General features: G+C 35.7%; 1 protein-coding gene and 1 long non-coding RNA gene across 5 annotated transcripts in view; both read left to right on the top strand.

Annotated features, from left to right (window-relative positions):
* The window catches only part of tafa5a (TAFA chemokine like family member 5a), a 191796-nt gene that overhangs the window by 97818 nt on the left and 71539 nt on the right, over window positions 1–22439 (top strand). The gene's annotated exons all lie outside the window — the stretch shown is intronic.
* On the top strand, window positions 108–3841 carry LOC307157139. 2 transcript variants are annotated; one of them, XR_013820875.1, is made up of 11 exons: window positions 108–200; window positions 993–1191; window positions 1338–1387; window positions 1832–1880; window positions 1985–2060; window positions 2161–2242; window positions 2335–2368; window positions 2452–2538; window positions 2681–2845; window positions 3007–3064; window positions 3157–3841. It is a non-coding gene; the product is annotated as an uncharacterized lncRNA (long non-coding RNA). The 2 variants fall into 2 exon arrangements; XR_013820876.1 differs by having other exon boundaries at window positions 1985–2242.

Here is a 22439-nt window from a genome sequence, read left to right as displayed (position 1 = left end):
GGGATTACTTTGCAGTTTGCAATTGCGAGTTTCACGACCTGTACAAATGTTTAAGAAAATGTTAAAGCACAAACAGAGAAGTACCTCCACCGGTCGAGAGGGGCAGCACCTAAAAAACTGAAGCAGATAACTCGTCTCGTCACCTCTATGCTCCTCACACGGTTGCAGTATTTGGAGAGAGGAAATATACGATCTTTTAAGTAAGTACATTTTGCCTTTTTGTGTGATGCAATATTACTATGTTCATTTTTGACATTGTTTTTAGTACTTCTTCTTAAAATCTGTTCTTGCCTAACTAGTCAAGCTAAAGTAACTTAAGTTAGTCTTGTTTGCAAAGTTTCCGCCATGTTTCTGACATAGCTAGGCTAACGTTACTTGGTTTCTTCCTGGCGTTGAGTTTTTTTCTTCTTCTAAGTATATGTTTAACTGTTACGTATGTTTGTACAAGTGTGAGTACATGTGGTTTAAGATAGTATTGGTCAGTCGAATTAACTAACGTTACAGTTCCTGAACTACGGACAATTATTCTGCCGCCTAACGTTACGTGGGAATGGAAACGTTAGCAAAATCTTCACGACAAGAAAGACTGATTTTTATAGTAGTATAACTTGTGTTGTTTTCTAACTAAACATAATTATGCTGCTAGTCTAGATTACAGTGTTCGCTACCACATGCTGTTCACCTTTTTTACACAGTTCAAGCATGTTCTAACGTTGCTACATGTTGAAATGTATCTAGCTACAGTAGGTAACGTTAGCCAAACTTTACATCTAGAAAGACTTAGCGGTAGTTTAACTTTTGGTGTTTTCTTACAAAAATAACGATATATATAGGTTGTTTATATGATTTTGTTTGTCTGAACATGGTTTTCTGTTGATCCACTTGTGAAAATTACTGCTTTTTCGAAGGGGTGAGCATTTTAATGTTGTTGATTTTGCCTGAAAAAAATGAATCAAAAAGTATACTTTATGCTAATGTGTCTTCTATTTTAGATGCTTCACATTGTTCAGTTTATCAACAAGGAGGATCTGCCATTTGCAGTGGTTCCGCAAGAGTGGTTTAGCGAAGGGCATGTGCCATTGGCCCCCATTTAACCTCCGCAAAAAAGACAAGGGAACAATTTAGCCATCCGCTGCACACCTCCACACAGCACCTGGGAGAAACATCATTTTAAGTTCATGAAGGGAGCAGGTATATGGGTCTGACTTGTACATTTGATTTTCCTTTATTTCATCTGTGTAATTTATTTGTCTGTTCATTGTGGATAACGGACTCTTTCATTCATTATTATTATTATTATTATTATTATTATCAAATTTCTGTTTCCTCTTCCTCAGAACCAGGTTTCTCCCCAGTAATCCAGAATCCGCCAAGAGTTTGAGTACAAGTAAGTGATGTTATTTGTGAAGTTTTTTGTCTTGGAAACTATTGCTTCTATTTAAAGTCGGCATGAACCAGAAGTTACAAACGACTTTTCTCCAGTGTTGTGATGTATTTCCAAGTGAAAGGGAATATTGAATAGAGGAGCAGGGTTTTACTCTAGCTCTCCTCACCTCCATCTCTGCTCATAGCAGACTAATGGTTTGAGGGAAGTTGCCACGCCCTCACGCCATTGCACATGACTGGAAGAGAAGTTGTTTCGAGGGGGGAGGGAAGGGTAATGTATTTGATTAAAGATTATAAGGGTACATGAATAAAAAAAAAATGAAGTGCACAGATGAATCATTTACATAAACACTACAATAGTACATATAAAAATACAAATTGTAAAAAAAAATTCATGCTGACTTTAAGATGATGAATCCTTTTATCATAATCTGTTTTTCACTAGGACACTTGATGGGATTCGCTGCAGCAGTTTCTGGATGAAAGGTGTTGAGGTGTGTTGTACATTCCATTAGCTTTGCACAGTTCAATTATTGTTTCGTTACTGAATATGCAATACTCTGCATTGAAATGAAAGATGTTATGTTTGCTCCCCCAGCTCATCAAGTACTAAGCTTTACACCCCCGGCAGCAAATTTACCCTGGCAGCATATGGGTGAAAACTCTGGAGATATGTAATACGTTGCGCTTAACTAAGTGTTACATTTAAGTCCAATTCATTAAATGTATGCACTAACTTCAAACATATTTTTACATGTCAATGATTGTCAATAGGAGGGAGAAAGTCATTGATCTATTGTTGGCCCTTGTACTCCAATGGCATCTCGTGTCAAGCATGAAGTTTTCAGCTGTGAAGGTATATTCTAGCCCTATGTTTTAATGTCCAGTGTTTTAACAGTATTGAAAATAGTGCCTTTAGTTGTTTTTTATTTTATTTTTTAAATGTAGAACCAGGCCCTGAGGGAAAGCATTGCACGAGCAGGTGAGAATTTGCACTGTTTCTTAAATTGTACTTTTTTGTGTGTGATGTAAGTCCAAAATTACCATATGCCTTTCATTTTGTAGCTTCGGATGACAGCGGCTTACTTCAAGAGCAGGTGAAGCAAGTTCAACAAACAATGTTGAAGATGTTTGCTTGCACTGGGCAATCAGGTACAACTTGCAAACAGCACTTGTGGTTGTTGGTTTAATTCCCACTGGGGCTACCTGTACATGTAGTAGATCTAGATATAAATGTCATAGTTTAGTAATTGAGGGACCAGGACTGACTATTTTATTCTGGGAAACCCTGTAGGTGCAGATCAGACCCTTATGCTGTGACGTCTTGCAGAATTTGGTGATGTTGTGTCTGTTGGAGTTATCCCTGTCAGGGGATCTGTTACTCCCCCTACACACCCAGGAAGATTTGCCGTGTCTTGACAACAGTTTGAAGCAGGATAAAAAGCTCCAGGAACAATTTGTAAGTTTGCTGATTATAACGCCATAGAGTAATCTAAAAAGTAAAATTTAAGATTGTATACTGCATATATTACAGTCTGAATCCTTAGCCTTTCACATTTTTTATTTATTTATGAGAAGCTTCAGAGAAATGTAATTTGTAACACTTTTTTGGATTTTCAGCTTGGTGTCGGGGATAAAGCATGTTTTAGAGACATGTTCCTGAAGATCATTGTTCAAAGTAAGTTGGATATATTTTTTATTATATTTAAGTAGATGTGTATGGCCTCAAGCAATTCAAATGAAATGATAGATCTGTATTTTCTAAATTAGCCATCAGGAAGAACCCGGCAACCCAGGATGCCACTGATGAAGCAGTCTAGGTTAACGTTTCGCGTTACCTGAAAGGAGCATCTGACCGTGAAGGCAGAAAAAGGCACCAGGCTGACTACTGACACCCCAGAATCACTGACAACTGGAATCCTTTCTTAATCTTGCAGTCAGTAACATCAAGACCCCTAAAGAAGTCAGAAGTGTCACGCTATACTCACTAACTGTGCAAAATACTTTTATTTTCTTTTTTCAAATATTAGTCCTTGTGCCACAGGTCAGCATTGCAGTTATACCGGTAATGGTCTATTCTACTCCAGAGCTTTACTATAAATTACTGCCACTTATCCTATTGTTAGAAATGGCTTGTAAATGTGATGTCATACTTTTATTTATTTTATTTGGTATGCTGCACATTATTTTCAAGTATTCTCTTTACTTGTCATAATGTTTACTGGTAATTTTTTTCACCCTAGAGCTGTCCTCTTTATATGAACAATTATTGTAAGAGTTGTAATTTGCTTGTAAGGCTGTTTTTTTGTTGTTCTTTTTTACCAAAATTTAATTAGAAACCTGCATGTTAGTATATTTATTTATTTATTTTTCTGTTATGTTTCAGTGATCTGACACATCTTGTTTAAATGACAGTTACTGTACTTTGAAATGTGGAATAAAAATGCCAAGTGGATATTTGTCTGGTTTGAGCAATCATTATTCTTGATAAACTGCATGCTATAAATATTAAATATATATATATATATAGCCAGAATAAGCGGCGGCAGATCGCTGGAAAATAGCGCTTGCCTCCGGCGGGCCGCGGAAGGGTCGCCTTCAATATAAAGGCGGCGGAATAGTGGTTGGCCCGCGGGCCGGCCGCGGAACGAAGGCGGTAGGAAGGCGGCTGCCGCTTTTAAAAAGCGGCTGCCGCCGGCGGTGCGCCGTCCAACGTGTTTGCGATGTCGCCATTCTGCCGCTTCTACTGCCGCCGGAGCACCGACGGTGGTCCGCCGACTCATTGCTATCTGGGGTAGTGTTTACCTCCATGTATTTACTCTTCAGCACAATGGCAACCACAAAAACTTCAACATTACATACACTCTTTTAAATGTCAAACATAACAGCATTAAACACTAACAGGTCTTTCCCTTCACTAAAAACAAATCAATTAACACTTAATTCCAACATTTATTCTCCTTATCCAGTCCTATGCAAAGCATGCTGGGAACTGGAAATCCACTGCCTAAATTCCGAAGTTATCAAGACAATTTCATTAAGTTACCACAACCAAATAAAGAAAAAACGGTAACACTTTATAATAACATTCAGTTGTAAGTCATTTATAAGTGGTTAGTTAATGATGAACTAATCGTTTCATAAATGATTAGCAAGTGATATACTAACATTTTATGTATGTTTTGTAAATTCTGTTACAAGTCATTTACAAGTGATTAGTAAATGATTAACTAATTATTTATGAAACATGACTATGCGTTCATAAATGATTAAGTGATATGTTAATTATTGTGTGTATGTTTTGTAGATTCAGTTGTAAGTCATTTACAATTGATTAGTTAATTATTAACTAATCGTTTACAAAACATGAATATGCGTTTAATAAATGTTTAATAAATTATGTGGGGTTTTTTTTTTTTTTATGTATGTAGCAATTAGAGGGTGCAGAAAGTGTTGTAAATGCCTTGTATACACGTACAGATCATTTGTAAGAGGTAAGTAACAGTGTTCAACACAACAATGTGTAAACGCATAAATAAATGATTTACAACACTTTCTGCATAAACTATTCATCACTTGTAAATATGTTACACATCAACATCAGTGTAAGTGCTGACTGGTGAGGGTATAGACAGCTGTTTTCTCTGAAACACATGGAGTCTTTAACCACTGTGCACCTGATGTGAGCAAAACATACAAAAAAAAAAAAAATTTTTTAAACATTTATGAAATTTATAGTCATGTTTTGTAAACATGGTAAGGTAAACCCAGACAAAATGTCCCCACAAGGATGGCAATATTAGAAATTTGTGGTCCTTATGAGGAAAACAGCTTATAAACTTATAAAAAAAATAAAAAAAACTGTATTTAATTGATTTAACTAGCCATCTCTCCCCTTGTGTTTGTTGTTTTGTGCTGAATTGTGAGCAGTCAAATTACATGTCAATTTTTTTTGTAATCGACTCAGTGGTTATACAGTTGGAGGACACTGTCGTCATTGTTGACTTTCGTGTTGCATTAATGTGGACACCGTTATCAGTAATTTCACGCCTTCTGCTTCGTCTTCATGTGGAACAATGTGTCATTCAGGAAATATTGACCTGTCTTAATATGGAGAGAAAAGGAAAAAGAAAAACGCTTTTGTTACCCTGAGCAGTGTGAAATGACATCACTCATTCAACTCTTGTAGTGTCATATATTTGTGCAGATCAAAGCTCTAACAAGAATTGTGATAGTGTGGAGGATTCTGGGAATTAAGGTTGTATGTTGGAATGGAGACATGAAGTCATTTGCTTCTGAAATCACAATACCACGAATAAAAGCTAATGCTACGTTATAAATGATCCCTGTGTGCTTTCAGCAGACTGAGCACATTAAAGCTGAAACACTGAAAGCATTACATGCAATTGGAAAGCTGATGACAGAATTAACCAGAGACATCAGATGAATGGAGGTGAACAGAAGTGCATTCTGGGATTGTCTTGCTGTTGAAAAATATGTCACATGCTGCAAATAACACAAAGCTTACAGAACAGCAGAAAGCACAAAGCCCCCCCCCCCAAAAAAAAAAAAAAAAAAAAAAACTGAGCCTTGCTGTAAACCTTAGACATAAGACATTATAAATGAAATAAAGTCCAATTCAACATCTTTGAATGTAAACAATAGATTCCTGAATATTTGTACCTACAAAGTACAAACTTCAAAGTTCACTTTTCAGAAATTGCCCATGCATTAATATTGTGCATCTCAAAATAGTAGAACATCATACAAATACTTAAAAGTACTCAAGTCTTGTACTACTTGTACTACAAGTACTGGTAACACTTTATTTTGATGGTCCCCCAACAGACATTTTACTAACTGGAACTAACTTTGTAAGTGCATGTCAACTTATTCTATAACCCGAGCCCCTTATTCTACTCACCCTAACCTAACAGTCTACCACTCAACTAATACACTCTAATGAGAGTTAGTTGACATGTACGTGTAACGTAACTTATAGTCAACAGAATGTCTGATGGGGACCATCAAAATAAAGTGTAACCCAAGTACTTGTACTACAAGTACAAGCCCCTTACATTGAGATCTCACTGAGGTAATACTACTCTCTGCCATATTATACAGTTAATATAGCTATCTCCAGTGCTTAATTTAGTTATCTCCAGTGCTTAATTTGTAAATGAACAATTGCAGAGCACTTCATTAAATGTATACTTGTATACTCTCTCACCGACGAAGTTGTTGCCTCTTCCATTACATAGATTTCTGACTGCTCAAACATTTGTTGCTCGTGTCTCCTGCTAACCTGATTAGTGTTAGCGGAATGTCCAGGTATGAAGTTTCATCTTCTCTGGATCTCTTTCAATCAGAAACGCCATCAGCTTTACTCAGGAAAATAAATGAAAAAATGTGCTTGACTGTCTTTTTGACATTTTGGCGATATTAACATATTTTTAATAGAACTTTCTGCTCCTCATTCCTCAAAACAATAAGCAGTAAGCACAAACCAATGAAAATGATTTTGAACTTAAGTACGCTGATTGGTCAATAATATATATTTGTTGAGGGCCAATAGCAAAACATAACCTACAAATAGATTGGCATAAACCCACACTCACTCTGTCTCACTATGTAGGCATGTATGCAGTGTCACCATGTAATGCACTTGTTAATGCCGAAACATTTAGAAACAAATACTGAAACGCAAAAATCCGAATTCTGACATTTTCCGGTTAAATTAATTTTTTAGATCCATTTTATTCGTTGGTAGATATCTCTCTCTCCATTAGGAAATAGCAGACATTTTTTTTCTGATATTAAAACTCTGTCATGTTCTCCTCTAATAGCCAAAATGCAGAGGTCAGAGAATTGCAAGAGACAGGAGGCGAAGTGATGCTTGAAAACCACGCAGATTTATTGAATAAGCGTTATTTCATCATTGTAAAAGCTGATTTCATCAGCAAAGCCATATCACCCTGTAGCCCAAGACTAGTTGCCCACTGAAGCTAAGCAGGGTTGATACCTGGATGTAGGGTTGCCACGCGTCCCGTAAAATACGTAATCGTTCCATATTTACAGGTAAAATGATGCTCATTCGTATCAAATCAATATGGGATGCGATTTGTCCTGTATTTTACATAGGCCCACACATAGTTGAATAAACCAACACAGTCTCACCCCCAAACGTCACATACTGACGCGTCTTGACCAAACGGCAATATACGACGAAAAGGGTACCCCTAAAACGTCCGTATGTGACTATTCGGGTTATGGGTAGGTTTAGGTATGCGTTAGGGTACCGCTAAGAGGCGCTGCTGGTGCGCTTATGTCTTCGTCTCATATGGACGTTTTAGGGGTACCCTTTTCGTCATATATTGCCGTTTGGTCAAGACGCCTCAGTATGTGACGTTTTGGGGTGAGACCGGGCTGAATAAACACATGAGGATTTTGCAGTGTGAAGAATACTAATAGCAAATATAAAGAAGTAAATTTCACAATAAGTAGTAGAGAAGCTAATTTCCCAGACAGCAACATAGTGTCGGCCCAGATCCGGGTGAAATCTGGTACATGTGGATTCCATGCGTACCAGATGTGGGCCGGATCCGGGCCGACACTATGTTGCTGTCTGGGTTGCGCGTGCTTGCATTTTAGCGATTGCATTTTAGTTTCCATATAGCGACGGAGTCTCGAGCACATGCGCTGTAAACCTTCTTGTTTTTTTTTTTTTAAAAACATGTTGAGCTCACATCTGCCCTTTTTACGCAAGAGGGAAAAATGTATTAATGGGTCTGTCCAGTAACTAATGATGAAACTTAGGCGAACTGCACACTTTGCAGAGAAGCATTTCAGTAGCTCAGAATGTCTGACGTAAAGGAGCATGATTTATGCATGGAATATTATATTAATAGATTTAGAAGAACAAAGACACATCCGTGCTTCTAAAGCCTTTTTTTTTTTTTTTTTTGGATAATCTATTCATATAATATTCCATACATTATTAGAGCTTTGTAGACAGATAATTGTTGTTTTTAGACATTAGACAGATAAATTAATAGATTATAGCCTAATTAATGATTTTATTAATTTGTAATTTTTATCATATATATATTTATATATATATATATATATATATATATATATATATATATATATATATATATATATTGTGTCCTTGTTTTTTTTTGTTTTTTTTTTGGTTGTGGTCTGTAAATGGGTGTCCTTTGTTTTGACACACTGAAGGTGGCGGAACTTTGACTATTCAACTGAAAATATAGAGCATAGCATAGACCCCTTGGATATTGTGAAAGCAACGCATTGACTGCAATCTATAACAGAAAAAATGGAAATGAACTGTCAAACCTCAGTCACTAAGCATCCAAACTCTGCAAGCTCTTCTTCTTCTGTAGAGTGAATATGTTAATGTAGTGTTGTTAATGTTAATTGTAGTGTTTTTATGTATTTATTTTTATTCTATTAAGGACTACTTATCAGTAAGTAATTTTTTTTTTTTTGGATGGCTTTTTAGAAAAAAGCCGAACAGTGAACAGCTCTCCAAAACAGACGTGCGGCACAAACATTAGCATAGAAATTACAAGATTAGCATGGAAGCATTCATTTTAAAAGACTCTTGCCACCAACTACCATTCACTTACACTTTTGTTACAAGTAATTTTTATTAGCATGAATATATGCAGTTTCAGCAGTCAGATTGTGTTGAGTGATGAATGCGAATTGATGAGCATTTGTATGAAAAGGGCTCACAACTAAGACGAGACTGAGATGAGTTGCTGAATAATGTAAATGTTTTACATTGTAATGGTCCCGTGTGAAATTTTCTAAAGACTCATGAAAGTATTCTAAATGATAATCACTTAAAAGACATGGTGTGGTGGCTACTTTCTATTATCAGTACACTATTATCTCTTTATTATACCAGTCCGGTCCTGTCCAACCTTTAATGTTAAAGGTTTATTGCTGAATTAAGGCATTCATGTATATTTTACACTGTCTTTGTATTTTTTTGATTTGTGCAAATAAATTCACTATTATAGTAGAGTGAGATGGAGCTGTGGGTTTGTGTGCTGTTTCTAGCAAATGAGAGTGAAAAAGGAAGGTACTTGTAGATGTATGGCAGCACTGGCCAAATGATTTCCTTTTTAATAAATGCCATACCCACACAGTAGGTACAATCTAAACCCCTCGTCTTCACGCTATAGCAAACCAGGCCATTCTCATGATAAAGTGCTGCCAGGTGTACGGAGGGTACCAAGCTGTTGATTACATCAATTGTTATTGATGTTCCATTAAGTACCATTTCTTTTGTTTCTCTCTTGTAATCAGTCATTAACATCTGTGTGTTATTGTGAGAAAAAGAGCTGAGGGGCAGAGATCCTTTTTATTGAATTTAAATCAACTATATATATATATATATATATAGAGAGAGAGAGAGAGAGAGAGAGAGAGAGAGAGCGAGAGAGAGAGAGCGAGAGAGACATATAGCTCTCTATATTGCTCTAGAGCAGTAGTGACAATGTCTCGTAAGCATTCCTGGTGTTTTGTTGTTGAATGTAAGGGTGAACATAAGAGTCTTCATTTTCTCCCATCATGCAAGCCACTGAGAACGCAGATTATTTTTGAAGGTAATGCGCTGCACAATATATATAAATTCATTGATGTCTGTGTAAATCATTTCACTCCAGACTGGTTTGTGAACGAGGGTCAATACAAAGGGACAATACAAAACACAGGCTTTGCAAAAATGTTGTTACTCAAGGATGGATCAGTACCAACTGTTCGTGTTACAGCTTATAGTCTCTGAATCGATACTGGTCATGGCAGTAATGAAAGGGAGAGCAAGCACTTTATTACAGTTCATAAGAGGTGTTTTATGGATATAAAGTTTACCAGTTTATTAAGCACCCCCAGAAAAGGCATTAAGTCTGTATATATGTGTTTGCTGTTAGTTGTAACGAGTGCTTTTGTCTAATTCGCTGAGTATGTTGATGATAATGCAAGAGAGAGAGAGAGAGTTTATGGATAAGACTTTATTGCGCATTTCTTGTGCTGTGATTTATTCAGCTCTTACAGTGATTTTCTGGAGCGAAAACGGATGCTTCATCTTTTGTGTGATGTACAATAAACTTCATAAAACTCATCAGTAAAGTTTTGGCCACCATTCAGACGAGGTCTACTACAACAGGCTTGTAGTGGATAAAAACAAGGTGACAACATAAGTTTTAACTGTAATTAAACTAAACTATACCTGTTCTATCTCCATGCAGCATATATTTTCTGGCTCTGTGGCATCATTGTCTGACTCGGGCTCGAACCGAACACCGCTAGTACAGTTTCTCACATTTTATTGTGTGAGATTGTCCTGTTTTGTTGCTACCGGAGCATGAGCTCTTCTTGAAAGGGCGCCGGGAGCAGCAGCTCATTTGCATTTAAAGGGACACACACAAAAACGGCACGTTTTTGCTCACCCCCAAAAAGTAGCAATTTTAATATGCTATAAAAAATGCTATAAAAAAACACACTCATACTCAGACATCAGACTTATTTTACATCTTGTAAAAAGTAGCATAATAGGTGCCCTTAAAATTATCTTTTGGGGGTAATTTCTCATTTGATTTATTAATCACCACACAGTAATTTCACATTTGATTTATTATTCACCACATTGTGTAATAATTATTTTAATCGCTTGACAGCCTACAGTAGTACAACAATTTTGAAGACTCTTCATGCTCTTTATGATGTTTTTCCAATCAAGTATAATTAATATAGTTCATGTCTAGCTCAAGTCTATAGCCCACACCCAAAACGAGATAGATCCATTTAATTTATTTCATGGAACTGTAGAATGCTTGATTCTAATTGGTTAAGATACTAAGTTATGAAATAATTTGATGTTGACTTGCATGAATTAATTACAATTCTACTCTATAGCATCTCATCATAAAGAACAAATAGGCTAAATATTAAATGACAATTTATATAATATTCATATATTTTCTCTCTCTCTCACTCTCTCTCTCTCTCTCTCTCTCTCTCTCTCTCTCTCTCTCTCTCTCTCTCTCTCATGCACTCACACATGCATGCACGCACACACACACACACACACACACACACACACACACACACACACGACCGTGGTATAAGCAGAATAATTGATTCGCTTTGGCGTAGGCCCCGTCCGTAGTGCATAATCCGAGGGTAGCGGATCTGCATTTCCTGCCTGAAGACAAGGCAACTCAAACATGCAAACTCAAACATGTGTAAGTAATGATCTTTTATACAGTATTAGGACATGATTGGATAGATGTGAAGGTAATAAGTGACGTAGTAATTGAGTCTTTCTGGCAGAACTTATGCTAAAGATTTCATTTCTTAAGACCTTTCATTTTAAAAGTCCATAAAACTCCCTATGGATGTCAAAGTGAAATGTTGGGAGTCTTGAATATATATATATTCCTTCGAAAATGATGCATAATGTTCTTTCAGCAAGATTTTGTTGAACATGACTGCCCATAAGCGCAAGAATGGAAATATGATCCTCGAGATGACGTGATGTAGACTCCAAATTGTTTATGTTGTTTGGAGTATGACCAACTGTTGCAAAAAAGTCTTGTAGCTCACCAAAGTATTGGAAAATTTCAGGGAATGACATTTTTAAATGAATCACAATTCAAAAGGCTAAAACAAGCTACACATTATTCAGTGAGAATTGTCAAATGTACACTTTCTTTTCACATATTCACACTTTCACATACATTTAGACTTTCATTCTATATATATTCAGACTTTCATTCTATATATATATATATATATATATATATATATATATATATATATATATTCAGACTTTCATTCTATATATATTCAGACTTTCATTCTATATATATATATATATATATATATATATATATATATATATATATATATATATATATATATATATATATTCAGACTTTCATTCTATATATTCAGACTTTTATTCTATATATAGTCAGACTTTCACTCTATATATATATTCAGACTTTCATTCTATATATTCAGACATTCATTCTATATATATTCAGACTTTCATTTTATATATTCAGACATTCATTCTATATATATTCAGACTTTCATTCTATATATTCAGACATTCATTCTATATATATTCAGACTTTCATTTTATATATTCAGACTTTCATTCTATATATATTCAGACTTTCATTCTATATCTTTCATTCTATATATATTCAGACTTTCATTCTATATATATTCAGACTTCCATTCTATATATATATATTCAGACTTTCATTCCATATATATTCAGACATTCGTTTTATATATTCAGACTTTCATTCTATATATTCAGACTTCATATTATAAATATAATTATTTCCTGAACGGCTTGCCATATGGGGGGCCAAACAGGAAATAATTCTATGTAAATCCAAATATATAGTTAAAACTCTGAATATATAGTTGTAAATCCTGAATATATAGTTATAACTCTGAATATATAAATGTAAAACCTGAATATATAGTTATATCTCTGAATATATAAATGTAAATCCTGAATATATTTATAACTCTGAATATATAAATGTAAAACCTGAATATATAGTTATAACTCTGAATATATAAATGTAAATCTGAATATATAGTTATAACTCTGGATATATAAATGTAAAACCTGAATATATAGTTATAACTCTGAATATATAGTTGTAAATCCTGAATATATAGTTATAACTCTGAATATATAAATGTAAAACCTGAATATATAGTTATAACTCTGAATATATAGTTGTAAATCCTGAATATATAGTTATAACTCTGAATATATAAATGTAAAACCTGAATATATAGTTATAACTCTGAATATATAAATGTAAATCCTGAATATATAGTTATAACTCTGAATATATAAATGTAAATCCTGAATATATAGTTATAACTCTGAATATATAAATGTAAATCCTGAATATATAGTTATAACTCTGAATATATAAATTTAAAGCCTGAATATATAGTTATAACTCTGAATATATAAATTTAAAGCCTGAATATATAGTTATAACTCTGAATATATAAATGTAAATCTGAATATATAAATGTAAATCCCGAATATATAGTTAAAACTCTGAATATATAAATGTAAATCCTGAATATATAGTTATAACTCTGAATATATAAATGTAAATCCTGAATATATAGTTATAACTCTGAATATATAAATGTAAATCCTGAATATATAGTTATAACTCTGAATATATAAATTTAAAGCCTGAATATATAGTTATAACTCTGAATATATAAATGTAAATCTGAATATATAAATGTAAATCCCGAATATATAGTTAAAACTCTGAATATATAAATGTAAATCCTGAATATATAGTTATAACTCTGAATATATAAATGTAAATCCTGAATATATAGTTATAACTCTGAATATATAAATGTAAATCCTGAATATATAGTTATAACTCTGAATATATAAATTTAAAGCCTGAATATATAGTTATAACTCTGAATATATAAATGTAAATCTGAATATATAAATGTAAATCCCGAATATATAGTTAAAACTCTGAATATATAAATGTAAATCCCAAATATATAGTTAAAACTCTGAATATATAAATGTAATTCTGAATATATAGTTATAACTCTGAATATATAAATGTAAATCCTGAATATATAGTTATAACTCTGAATATATAAATGTAAATCCTGAATATATAGTTATAACTCTGAATATATAGTTAAGAGGTTAAACATACTCCTATAGCTAATCTACTGCCTAACGGTTTGCCAGTTGATAAAACTTTGGATAATATAATTAATAACAACATAAAATCACATCAGTGTAATGACAATGTTCTTTGCATGAAAACACTTCAATTAGCAGAATTATATTCGTATAGACTGAGATGTAAAGAAACAGTGGTGGCCACTATCGTAATGAACTGTCAATAGTGATAAGGTATAGCTAAGAGTGCTCCAGACCAACCATACGAACGAATGACTTACAGAAGGTATTCTTAACGTTTCGGGAAACACTTATTAACTTTAAGGTAAAGCCTGAGTTATAACTTAAGAATGATAGCGTAAAGAAGGTTTTCGGGAAATGCAGCCCAGCATATTATTTAAACATAAATATGAAACTAAATAAGCTTTTCTCTAACCCTGTACAACGAACAGGGTTTTTCTTTAATGACAGCGGAAAAAACTCAAAACTTCAAAAGTTTTTTGAATTTAGTTTTTTTCCATGTCATCACATTGTTTAGAGCACAAGAAACAAATGGTAAAAAAACATTTTTGAAAAATAATATTTTATTCATACGTTATGCTATGTCCTCTGTAGTGGACGCCAGGACTAAGTTGTTTAAAAAATAAAATGACATGAAATTATATGTATAGGCAAAAACAATGGGTTTTTTTTTCAATCACCAATAAATATTGGGGTTTCAGGATTTATTTTAACCAAAATTTGTATAAAGATGATTCTCAACTATGTTATGAAAGAAATAACGGAATGAATTGATACACCATTTTAATTTATGCAATATGTGGGTAAAATGGCCATAAATTAATATTCCCATTCAATGCAATGTATACACTGTATCTGATTTGCACATTAATGTGTTCTTGGAGCAACATTTAATGAAAAAAGAAGTGTAATAATTGGAGTAATATTTGCAACATTTTAATAATAATATCTAATATTTCATAGGAATATTGATGTATAATTTATTTCCATATTCACTTGTTGTGTCTCACAAAATGCCTGATAAACACGATTTAAGTCCTGATTTCTTCTACAGTGGACACATTTGAAATCAATGCCCTGTTCTGTAACAGAAAGTATTTTTTTTATTTGAAACCCCATAACATTTTCCTGAGATGTTGTTTTATGAAATACAATTTGAAAAGTAGTCCAATTTAAATTATAATTACAATATATTATCATATTTCCATAAGAATGCTATATTTGATCACTAAATTAATGTCAGACGTTTTTAAAGACCAAGGAGAAGTTGTTTTCATGGTGAAACCTCCAAACATTTGGTATCTCTGAAAAGTCCTGAATGTGTTCTTTACAGGACACCCAGGTTGTGTCATGTGACATGTATGATGTCAGAGAAATTCACTAAAATATAATGTCCACTACAGTGGACAAAAGTCTATTCTTGGGTCCCAGGAGGATATAGATTAGTGTGTAAGACAACTACAAAGGGTCTACTTTTATTTGTGTACATTCACAATAACACCAAAACCTTGTGCTTTTGTAAAATAAAGATCTGCCTTTGTTTCAACTGTCTCTGTATCCGCAAGAATCTTTCTGAAACTAATAAAGTTTAAAGAATGGCCTATTATCACACAAACAATGTGCTGAGGCCACCTATGCAAAATGGTAAATGCCCCCAACAATGCCTTAAAAATAATCAACAAAGGCTATAGTACAGTAGCCTACGTTACACTGAGATTTCATGTCGGAGCGGGATTTGAGCACTTGGGCCGTGAGCGATTGAGTGGAGCGCATTGGCATAGAGAAGAATATTGAGCGGAGCTCACATGCTGAGTTATAACTATATATTCAGGATTTACATTTATATATTCAGAGTTATAACTATATATTCAGGATTTACATTCATATATTCAGAGTTATAACTATATATTCAGGATTTACATTTATATATTCAGAGTTATAACTATATATTCAGAATTACATTTATATATTCAGAGTTTTAACTATATATTCGGGATTTACATTTTTATATTCAGATTTACATTTATATATTCAGAGTTATAACTATATATTCAGGATTTACATTTATATATTCAGAGTTATAACTATATATTCAGATTTACATTTATATATTCAGAGTTATAACTATATATTCAGGATTTACATTTATATATTCAGTTATAACTATATATTCAGGATTTACATTTATATATTCAGAGTTATAACTATATATTCAGAATTACATTTATATATTCAGAGTTTTAACTATATATTCGGGATTTACATTTATATATTCAGATTTACATTTATATATTCAGAGTTATAACTATATATTCAGGATTTACATTTATATATTCAGAGTTATAACTATATATTCGGGATTTACATTTATATATTCAGGATTTACAATTATATTCAGAGTTTTAACTATATATTCAGATTTACATAGAATTATTTCCTGTTTGGCCCCCCATAATATATATAATATATATATATATATATATATATATATATATATATATATATATATATATATATATATATATATATATATATATATATATATATATATATATATATTCAGTTCAGTTTATGGTGGCCAAAATTTCATTGTAAGTGCAAAGAGCAGAGGAGATTGGAAAATAAACTTCTTTGAAAAGATGGATTTAACTCAGCGATCTGGATATAAACAAGCATCATTAATATTGAAGTTTGTCAGACACAGACTGTTGAATGATGAAGCTGAAAAATGGAGTGTTTTCAAAATGGGAGCATGTGTCATAAATCTAATAGAGAAATAGATGAGGAGAGTCAGAGCTCGAAAGTGTTTGTTCTTCTGCTATTCTCTGACAAAAAGAGTCAAGATAATCTCAAGTCTGGATCCACTTGTGCACTCCTGCATATTTACAACATATATATACATGAAACAATATAGTATGATTTCATAATTTGTTATTTATTATCAGTTTAATCTTCAATTTTGTCATCATTTTTCTAGCCTCATATTGTTCCAAAAACCCTGACATTCATTGTTCTGTGGATCACAATGGGACCTAATTGACAAAGCTTTTTTTCCACATAAAAAACAAAAGAAGACAGTGACCAGTCGCTGACAGGCTCCAAAAATTACAACAAAATATTATGAATGTAGTCCAATCGACTGAGGTATGTTGAAAACTTGGACTACTTTTTCGCAAATAAATCAATTGAGATAACGGCAATTGCGATTGAAACTGCAACTTCCAATTTGGCCCACTGTGTCTTTGAGCAACGATCAAATCCACTTAGGAATCCACTTTTTTTTTAAAAAAAAAGAAAATTTACCTTGTGTCCAATGTTTGCCTCAAAATCGTTTGTACATTTTGTACATTACCTCTGGCAGTTCTGCTCTCCAGAGGCTCCATTTAGAGTCTCTATTGTATCAAATCTGTCTGTTTTTGAATTCATTCTGTCTAAGTACTGAATTACAGAGGTCTTCATCTTCTCATAGAGCTCTAGAGTACTTCCACTGCACTTTCCTCCTTTCTGATATGTAAAGTGATGATGACAGTCCACTGGCCCACAGGGCCTTGTTCTACCTGCAATGTAAACCTAAACGCTTGGTTGATAGTCCTGCTGACATGCTTCTGTTGATATTTGTGCATGTGAAGAGTGAGTCTCTAATTAGACTGGAGAGTTCCTGTCTCTGGCAGACCTTTACAGTAAAGTGCCATGGGTTGTTTGGAATTCATCTGGTCCTAAAGAGAGCAGAAGGTAGTGGATCTATGGCAAAATGGACTTCTCATTGCACTTGGTGCTGTAAAAGCAGCAACAGTCTTTTTCTTCTATCTGACAGCCTCTGATTGTCCTTTACCTGCGCACTTTTCTTTGATGTAATTGCAATTTTCTGTAACTCCAGCTTTCTCATGTGTTATTTACTACTGAGCGTGGATTTGAAAGCATTGCTTGCGCTCGATGCAATCATCTGAAGCCCATTCGGCCCGAAAGAGAGTCTTACATCATGTCTTTAAAAATATACAGAAGTATACATTCCCACATGCCGTTAAAGGGGAATTGATATCCATTTGGTGTCTCACGATCCCTTGTGAAAAAGAAGTACACTATAACATACTTATTGCAGATAATATAAAGTTAGTTGTGAACTGAATGTATGTTTTTGGACACTTTATTGCATGCTAAATGACAATATAATATATAATAGATGAATTTAGGGGCTGTTTCACTGATCTATATAATGACTGGATAGCTCATGACGTTCTAAACTGCCATCAGGCAGTGAAGCCACCTGAAGTGTTCGAGCGGCCATCTTACGATTCCCTACCAGCAGAGGGCTCCAACGGCCGTTATACAGAGATTGGTAGCTCCGACGGCACTTTTAAGATGACCCGCTGTGCAGCATACAAGTGTAAAACGACGTTCACAAAAGGATGTAGAAAAACTGCCAACAGGTTTTAAGTCAAGCCCTATAATTATTAATTTATATGCACAATTGTTGCGTGTTGTTTTCTCCGAGGCAAGAGTAATGCTGCTGCTTCTTCAAAAAACAACGATAAAACAGTCAACAGTAGCCTATAAGAAACCTCAGAGCAGCATTAAATCACAATTAAGTGTCCAATAGCGACACCATTTGACAGCTTCAAAAGAGCTTCATGCAGAGTCCGTTTACCGTTAGCTGCTACAACCCATACAATTTGTATTATGCATTTCCTGAACATGTACTTGCTAACTAATCAAACACTTTATTTGAACAAACTACTGATCTATAAAACACAACCGGTCTTCCGACCTTTAACTATCGTGTCAAATTGATTTTGATAAGCGCGGGGGAGAGAGAGCATACAGCCGCTTGTGTTGTTTGAAGACGGTGAGAGTGCGCGCGCGCCGAGGATCTCTCTCTTTCTGCTCGTTATGCTCCCTGTCCACTGATCTAAATAATTCATTGTTACAACGACTTATTTGTTCCCTCGTTTTAATAAATCGTGGACACGTTTAACTAATTCCATCCCTCACTTTGATTTAACGAATTACAATGTGGAACAATATTCACCTGAATATTCACCAATTCACAAAAATATAGGTCTTTAGCATTCACTATTTAATTAATAGTATCAAACTGTTTTTCTTACCTGTGAAGATAGCTCTTCATTGAAGGTCGAGTACAACTTTTTATTCCTTTTGCAAAGAAACTGCCGTTTTTTAATAAGCAAGAAAAAAAATCCGACTTTAAACAAATACCCATTTAAATGCTTAGGATGTTTGCGTTGTAAGAATGTACAGGGAGACTTTAGATTTAAAAACGGTGTCTCGTTAGGCAATGTTTTCTCAGTCAAATCATAAAATTTCCTATTGATTCAATAGAATGCGTGAGCTCACTAGGGAATACCAATATGGCGGCGCGGTGGCTTCACTGTTTATGACGTCATGAGCTATCCAGTCATTCTATATCAGTGGGCTGTTTACACGACACCGTTTTCAAATAAAAACAGGATCTGTTTATGCGTTTTGGCCGTTCATTTACACGACTACTAAGTTTTGGTGGCCTGAAAACACAAGCTTTTAAAAATTGTTTTTTGAAAACGATAGCATCGTCGCCTTCATGTAAAACAACAAAAACGCTAATTTGTGAAAACAGGTTTCAAAGAGGATGTTTTGTTTTTGAAAACGTTTACAGACAAGAAAAATGTGAATCTCTGAAGATGATGACGTCATGCACATGCGTATTACATGTTCAGTCTATAGTGTTTCATCGCCATCTAACGGCTTGGCAGCAGAATACAGCGTTTTTAGTCGTTTTCGCGGATCCGTGTGAATGGGGATCGTTTTAGCAATGGTATAGTCTGTACGCGGAAGACTCAAAGTAAAAACGTCTCTGTTTTAAGCATATCGTTGTTGTGTACCCTGAGTCAAACGTACCCTGAGTCATTTTCATGGATCGTTGTGAACAGGGATCTTGTTGTAACAGATGACGTTTGTCATCTGAATGCAAAAAAAAAAAGCAAAGGAAAATTTTTTTAGTACATCATTGTCGTGTAAACATACCCTTAGAGTCTGTAAGTAGTCCCACTTAGGTAGGACTTAAAAATATCTTATACATGTCAGGTGTATGTTCTGTTTGGTTTGCCATGTTGTGTCTGGTTCCTGTGTTTCCGTTCAGTTTAGTCCCCTCCCTTGTTTGTTACCATAGTTACCCATTGTTTTCACCTCTGTCTTGTTTAGTTTCCTTTGTTTGTCCCTGGCATATATAGCTCTGAGTTTTCAGTTCAGTTTGTAGTTGCAAAGCTACTTATAATCAACCGAATGTTCAAAAGGGACCATCAAAATAAAGTGTTACCGTTGGTTCCCTTTCAAGGGAACTCGCGTTGCGTCGAGATTGACGCTAGGGGAACGCTTCGCGTGATGATGTCTTGAAGCACATGTAAAATCAGCCCAATGGCGTGGCGGAACGTCAGATGCGGGTGACGTCACGTACCAGGAAACTATAAAGCCTGCTTGAAAACCAGAGAACAACAGCTTCTGTGTCTTCAGTAGCGCTCTATGTGAAATCTGTCTTTGTCTATTTATTGTTGTCTTGTCACTGAAAGCAATTATGTCCAGCGAACAGTTCAGAATGTGTGTGCATCCCTGCCCGCGTTTTATTTCGGGTAGGGATACTCACGCTCTGTGCATTGTTTGTTTGGGAGAGGAGCATGCCCAGTCTGCACTCGAGGGTGCTGACTGTGTGCATTGCGAGGCGCTGTCCATGCGCTCGCTCCGATCCCGGCTGAGTTTCTTCCGGGAAGCTCGCGTCCCCCAGGGCTCGAGTCCCGCTGCTGCCGAGGCACAGCGGCGATCTCAGTCCTGGGGTTCGCAAATGGATCTATCAGCGGGGTCTGAGACGGGCTCTGCCCTATCTCAGCCCTTATCTGATAGACCCGATGTCACTCATCAGGGTTCGGAAGCACGCGCGGCGGTTTCTTCCGCCCTGATGATGGCACAAACACTGCAATTATCCAGTTCTGAGGATCTGGATGTTGTTAGTGTTGAGGCTGAGTCTGAGGATGCCCCACCTCAGTCTCATGCATTTTAAGAATTGCTGGAAGTAGTGACAAGAGCAGTCGATAGACTATGTATTGAGTGGCGGGACGTTCGTTCAAAAAATAAATAAATAAATAATTTGACGAACGCTTTCTGCCCTCACGTGCACAACCACAACGCCGAAATCTGCCGGTTTTCCCCGATCTCCACACTGAGGTGTCGAGATCGTGGGAGATAAACAGGACGTTCGTTCAAAAAGCAAACTTGACGAACGCTTTCTGCCCTCACGTGCACAATCACAACGCCGAAATCTGCCGTTTTTCCCCGATCTCCACACTGAGGTGTCGAGATCGTGGGATAAGCCAGTTTCATATAGAGTTTTTAATTCACAAACTTCGAATTATTCTTCTATTTCTGGTTATAAAGAAAATGGTTATGGGGAGATGCCAAAGGTGGAAGAGACGCTTGCGAGCTATCTCTCCAGCGACGGCATCTTTCCTAAAAATTTCGGTATTGCCTAATAAGCCCCTCAGAGTTACCTCTTCTCTGGGGGGCAGGGCTTATTCCGCGTCTGGTCAGGCTGCAGCATTTTTACACTCGATGTCTTTGCTGCAGGCTTATCAGGTGGAATTATTGGGAGATCTCAATGAGGGCGGGGGTATTGGCCCAGATGTGGTGTGTGAGCTCAATTTGAGCATCATTAAACACAGAAAAAAAAAAAAAATCTTTTTAATGGATTCTCTCCTTTCTACGTCTGGGTTATTTGGCAACGCTGTTTATACTGCAGTTGAGAAATTCCAAGAGGCTTCTAAACACGCTGCAGCGTTCCAAAAATTGCTCCCCCGTCGCTCACATCCTGAGGCTGCTGTGCGGGAACAGCCTCAGACTTCGAGCTCCCATAGGGCATCTAAAAGCAGAGCGTTTCCTCCCGTGCTCCCCCGCAAAGATCTCGGGGACAGGGAGGACGTTCTCAACCCCAGCCTTCGAAGGGTAGAGCGGATCTGAGGACCGTTATTACCGCCAAGAAGGCTGTGGGAAAAAGATCCTGGCGCCCGAGGGCTCAGGACCATGAGGGGACAGGACCCCCCCCCCCCCGAAGTAGAGCGGTTAACACCTCCTTTTACGGTGCCCGTCTCTCTTCGGTGCCCTCAGGGGACCGTTCTGCCAACCCTGCCACCTCCGGTGCTTCAGGGCGCAGCGGTCTCCGGCGAGCACATATCTCAAGGACCACCCGGAAACGTAGTGGCCTCGGGATGCCCGCCCCCTCTGAGGAGGGTGTTAGAGTAGTCTG

Source organism: Squalius cephalus (genome assembly GCF_949319135.1).
Source record: "Squalius cephalus genome assembly, chromosome: 4".
Classification (NCBI taxonomy): Eukaryota; Metazoa; Chordata; class Actinopteri; order Cypriniformes; family Leuciscidae; genus Squalius; species Squalius cephalus.
Note: the sequence above shows the minus strand (reverse complement) of the source record. Positions and strands in the feature narration are given on the sequence as shown.